The sequence below is a fragment of the Anser cygnoides genome, chromosome 5 (assembly GCF_040182565.1).
Source record: "Anser cygnoides isolate HZ-2024a breed goose chromosome 5, Taihu_goose_T2T_genome, whole genome shotgun sequence".
In the NCBI taxonomy this organism is placed as follows: Eukaryota; Metazoa; Chordata; class Aves; order Anseriformes; family Anatidae; genus Anser; species Anser cygnoides.
The window spans coordinates 5,301,501-5,307,500 of record NC_089877.1 but is presented as its reverse complement, the minus strand read 5'-3'; the positions used below and the strand labels follow the sequence as shown (position 1 = coordinate 5,307,500).

General features: G+C 36.4%; 1 protein-coding gene across 28 annotated transcripts in view; it reads left to right on the top strand.

The window, feature by feature from the left end:
- The window catches only part of SOX6 (SRY-box transcription factor 6), a 415,066-nt gene that overhangs the window by 145,928 nt on the left and 263,138 nt on the right, over positions 1-6,000 (top strand). For 2 of the 28 annotated variants that reach the window (XM_013177748.3, XM_066997633.1), the window contains exon 1: positions 627-947. The exons of 25 other annotated variants lie outside the window; for them this stretch is intronic. The gene's annotated coding sequence lies outside the window, so the exon portion shown is untranslated. Of the gene's footprint in view, positions 1-358; positions 602-626; positions 948-6,000 lie in introns of those variants that run through there. One more of the 28 variants, XM_066997647.1, reaches the window with a different exon arrangement.

The window sequence follows — 6,000 nt, the reverse complement described above, 5'->3', positions numbered from 1 at the left end:
CCTCTTCCCTCTGCCCCCAACCAAAGCACATCCCAAGGTCCATCTTATATCTAGTTTCTTCAGGTTCAGACTTCCAGATTGTTTCACCTTCCTGTACTAGACCTCTAATACCCTTTGCTTGGTTTGTTTTATAATCTTTCTACTTATTCCACTGCAGAGCTACCAAAATATATTGAATTCTTATGAAACTGATAAAATTTATGGAATTCACTCCTATTACTTTGGAAAAATAAAATTACATATAATTACTAAGTATCCCATCTTAAACTGTTTTGACCTTATTTGAACTCCCCTTTTTAGCTATTCTGGGCCTCTCTTATCTCATTTTTACTCCTGGCCACTCTTGCTCTTGCTTTCTGACAACACAGATGGACGGCCTTGCACAAGCTGATAACTGTGGTAATTTCTCAGCACAGTATTCAATAATAAAAGATGTTATTTTCAGAGTTCAGCAGGCGTGTTTACACGTACTGTGTATTTACACGTACACTGAAGAGGCGAGTTTGAGCAGTAGCTTTATGGGAGCATGCTGTCTTCCGAGCTGCTGGACTTCCCAGCTTTCAGTTTGTTGATGCTTTGGTTTACTGGGCTCCTAGGTTTAGTAAGTAGAGTCTCTAAGAAAAAGAAAGTCTTATTTTAAGAATTAATTGTTTTTTTTTTTTTTTGAATAATCTATTAAACTTTCTCTTTATATCTTTACTTAGTTGTCGCGTGTGTGCTATGAAATATTTTATTATTTTCATATTAAAATGAACTGCACAGTGTAGTCTGCTGAGTTCAAAATGGGAGCCATACAAAGGGTTAACCAGCAGAGAATTACAAATGAACTATCAGGAAAGTTGATTATTAATCCAGCAAGAGAGAAAATATCCTTCCAGTTAGCAAGAATTAGTACCTGAAGAGCTGATAATATTGTTCGGGCTGTCGGTGTGGAATGGCAAAGCCAGGTAAGCTAGACATCATCTCAAAGAAATATTGTTTTTTCTTTTTGTTTTTCATCGAAGGAGAATTCAGTTTTAAAAAGAATCTTTGTTGATTTACTTGAACTGTCAGCAGATGAAACGGCATATGTTGATCCTCAATTTCCTCAAATGAATGAAAGAAATTATAATTGTGCTTTAACATTGGTAAGAGGAAATATTTGTTAGCTAAGCAGTGTATTTAACTGTGAAATATCTTAACAGTTCTTAACTGGTGTGCGGTTAAGTATGAGACCTGATCGCAAAACCTGCAGAGTCCTTTGCAACAGCAAGCTATATATTATGTATTTTTTCTTTAGTCATGCTTGAACATATTGTGGAAGTTTATGGAAATATTTATGTTACAGAGCTCTTTCATTTACAGGGATATTATAGTTCAGTGTTCACACGATATGAATGATATATTAAAGTTTGTTTTTGAAATATCATGAACGCATTCGTGTTCATTTAAAAAAACAACTTTTTTTTTTTTTTTTTTTTTTCTGGTGGGGTTTAAAAATCTATGATCTGGAGTTAGAAGGAAATGGATGTTTGGTAAACATACTGCTGTGTTTATACAGAGAAATGAAAACCAAACCATTAGATCAACTGGACATAATCTTCTTATAGTTTTACTAATTTTACTAAAGACTCATAGCTCTATCTCGAGAAAACTCTGAAATTTGCCTGTTATATTTGTGCCAATTTTATTAAACCAAAGTTATGGTGAACGTGTATTTTTTTTTCAACGGTCTACACTATTTAGCTTATTATATGAGATGTGTAAAATGTTTTAAATAGTCGTGGTTTAATACTATAGAACTTAGTGTGTTTACAGTGTTTCATTTTTTTTTTCCTAAATTGTGTGCTGTTACTTAAATTAGTAGCATTTTAAAAAAATCTGATTTGCTTGTAGAATGGCATTAAATATGCTTATAGTGTTACTACAGTATCTGTCATGGTGAAAAAGTTTACCATCTCTAGATTTTAGCTGATGCCTATGAAACAGCCTGAAAGCTACCTGGTAGGGGTTGTGATAAGGCAAGAATCAAAAGGCAGATTAAAAGCAAAGCAACCCAAATCTAAAGGCTGAACTCCTGTAGCAATTTTATTCTACATGGCAACCTTTCATGAACCATACAGAAAGGAAGAAACCTTTTGATTTTGAGAATGGATTGAGATATGGCCTAGGACAAAGGAGAAAGGGAAAGAAGGGAAAAACAGGCAGTGAGGAAAGTGAAAAGGGAAGTGGTGTTGGTTTGCCAGGCCTTGCTGGTTTGCATGTGACGTCGTGACGTTGCCTGCTCAAGAAGAGGCAGCAGGTGCCTGGTTCTTCTGAAGGGTGACTCATCACGTTCAAGTAAACTGAAATCCCAGAATCCGCTGTGGATGGAGCTTCCAGGGCAACAAATACTGGCCTTTTGGAAGCTATGCTAAACATTCAGGTATAGGGAAGCAAATAGGTTATCGTGGCACATTTTATCCTAGATTTTATTTTATTTTATTTTTAGGAGAAGGTGGACATCATAAATAAGCTGCTTTGCCTGAATTTGAACACTAGCGTCTAGGAAATATATAAAGAGCAAGAAAACGAATGATGCAAAATTATCGCACAGGAAATGATATACGTGAAAAAACAAGATTGTAATTAGTGGAGGAAAGTAAGAAACTGATTAGAGAAATGAAGTTTCCCAGATGTTGAAGGCAAAAATTAAAGTTAAATTAGAGGAGCTCTTTTAACTAGTACTGGAGAAGAATGCTTGCTTCAGAATGAGAAAGTGAATAGTAAAATTAGGAAAGAGCTGGCAACTGAGTCAAGCTCAAATGTTTTCCTGCACGAGTGAATCTTTGGAATGCTCTGCTTGGAACTTCATCAGGAACAACCAGTGTAGTTCTGTTGGAGAAAAAAACAAAAACAAAATGAAACTTGCTGTGTGCTCACTTGGACTGATTAAAGGTGATTGTATTACTTATGTGTGTGTTAACCCACAAAGTAGACAAATTGGTTGGATTTTGAAGTAGTATTTCAGGATTTATTGTATTTTGTGTGTAAATGTAGCTGACACACTGTATTGATTCAACTGACAGACTTTAATAATCATTTTAAAATCTATTCTAATTTTTGGTTCATTGGCAGAATCCTAAATCGTCAAATATTACCCACAACTAAAGAGAAAGTCTTGAAAAACCTCCTCAGCTATAAGCCAGTGTAAACTGTCATTTAATTATAGTAATTTAAATATAGTAACTTATAGTAATTTAAATATAGTAACTATGATAAAAGTAATATTGTTAAATATAAAAAGGAAACAAAAGAGCAGACGCTGTCTTTTTGTGTCCATTCCTGTGACTCATTTCAAACTCAACAGTATCATATAACATAACCTGTGAAAAAAGTCCCCGCAGCCAGTTCTGCAGGGTTCTATGGCTGATATGACCCTTGCTTTTGTGCCAGTTGAAGCTTCTTGGTTGTCTATTAAAAAAAAAAAAAAGGTTTGAAACATCTGGAATTGATTGATAAGAACATCTGATTTAGCAGAACTAGTTTGAGCAGAGTTTTCACGTTAAGTAAAGTTGCTGCATTCTCTTCAATGCAGACTGTGTAGCTCCCCAATGTGTCTAAAGGCTTGAGGCTGAGAAGTGGTGGATTCCTAGAGTAAGTTCCAGAGGTCTTTGACTAGCCAGCTGTATATCTGGAAACACAGCTGAAATTTAGGGGCGGCTGCTGAAGCGGTTTACCTGCAGAAAGCAAACTGTTCTCGTCACTGCATGGTAGGGACAGTAAGATGACATGATGGGTGGGGTGGAGCGTAAATATCTACACGTCGTTTCATTCTCTACTTTATTAAAGCCTGGTAGTAACGAGAAGCTTGTCTACAGAAACAGATGGCCGAAGAAAAGGTTGGGCCAGTGTTTTTTGTTTCTTGGACCACACCTTGTCTGTGATGACAGTGCTGGAGAGAGAATGTGTTTCAGTTCATTAGGAGCTCAGTGAGGCTGTATGGGTGACACTGAAGTATTTTATAAGATTCAGTGTAAAGCTGCATAGTTCAAGGAAGCTCATGTCTTATTAGCTATGGCTAAGGTCAGTTATCCACACAATGAGGGGGAAACTCTTTCATAAACAAGTAGATAAATATGGTGCAGCTGGTGCTTAGCCACGCTTCAGGACCAAAGGAGCTCATGAACAACTCTGACTTCTGCAGAGTCCTCGCAGAGCATCATCAGCTTAGAGCGGTCAGATGCAAAATTGCCAGGTTGCATCTTGAAAAAAAGGGTAAATTCAGGGCAATCTTGTGACTTTGCATGTAGGTATCTACCTCAACAAGAGATTAAATGGAGAATATAGAAACCTGAGAACTCTCCTTCTAGAACAAGAAAAACTGTAACATGTTAGAACTGAAAAATAAGTAAACCTACCTAATCTAAATAACTGAATAAAGCAGGTCACTAAGCCTAGTGTCTTGTGGCCTTTGGTTTCCGTACAAGCTGCTAAGTGCTCAATGCTTTTTGAAAATGCCACTTAGGTTTGTAGGTGTCTATCATCACTTGATCCATCTTAGATAATATATAGAGAAATCTTTTAAGATTTCATTTTGCCTTTGGGACTAGCATTTTTAATGTCTTATGGAAAATAGTATTTTAAACAGCTGAAAAGAGAGAAGAGTGTGAAGAGTTAATTGAATTATACACAGTTAGAGGAAAACATTTTTTCGTTCCTTTTTTCCTCATCAGAAGTAGGAATTGCATATGTTCTTTATTATATCCATCATATTTCAATAGTTTTTTTAGAAGACTTGCTCATGAAACAGTGAATTTCTTCAAGGCACATTGTTTTATTTTCAGCTGCTAAATCCTGGAGCAATCAAATGTGACATTTTTCATTGTCTGAATACAGTTCTGTGGTAGCAGTGGATGATAGTACCTAAGATCCCTAGAAGTGTAAAACGTAATCCCCTCGCTGTTTTGCTACACAGGCTTTAGCTGTGTTTTCATAGATGCTAGAGAAGAATCTGTTGGTATTTCTTCCATTCGTCCAAAGATAGTAAAATCAGTATTTGTATAATTACTAGTTACTAATTATTATAGAGCTTTTAGACTTTTTTTTTAAATAAAATAAACTTTCTCTAACTGTATTCACCTAATTTTCTGAGAGACAAAGGATGGGGTTTGACTGTTGTCCCACAGACGTCTCTGTTTCACTAACCAGGCTGATGAGACTGGGCTTTGCAGGTGTTCAGTGTAGGAGGCAAGCAGTGCTGCTCCCAACAGAGCGGAGGTTTGTCAGGGCTTCTGATTAAATTGCTCAAACCGACCAACCTCCATTGCCTTGGGAGAAGGCCAAAGTTGGGCACTTCAACAGCCGCTATAATACACAGATGTTGCTGCATCTCTGGGACATCAGCAGACGAGAAAATTCTCCTTGTGGCCTCTCTGCTTCCGGACGGGGTGGCTAATGCGGACTGTATACCCCAGTTTGTCTGATATCTGGTAGTTTATGTGCATGTGCAAATTTCTTACCATTTTACAGTGGGAGAATCATCTGTTTTAAACCTTAGTGAGAACTACCTCAGGCAAATCCTAACTATTTATGTTCAGTTTTTTCAAAACAGACTTTTCATCATAACAATATTTGTTTAATTTAGACTTAATAAGAAAGTAGAACAAATGTCTTTAACGTGGGAAAAAAAACGACGAACACACATATAAGCATACTTCCCAATTTTTGCATGAAAAACATGAGCTAAATCACATCTATCTTTGTTCTTCCTTTACTGTGGTAAGCTTTTAGCATTTATAGAGGTAATATATATGGTCTACTAGTGCTTACACTGAATCTTTCTTGTCTGTGATTTTTCAATAGACTGCTTTTTCTTGGAGAGATATTTTCAGTATGTTGTTGATTATTCTTTCTTCTCTCCACTTCTCCCATCAGTTACAGTCTGTTTAATGCTATCATCACATTAGGTGCACATTTTTGAGGCAAAAAAAAAAAAAAGCTGCTGCTGGTGACCCCATGACAACTGTCTGGTAAACCTGA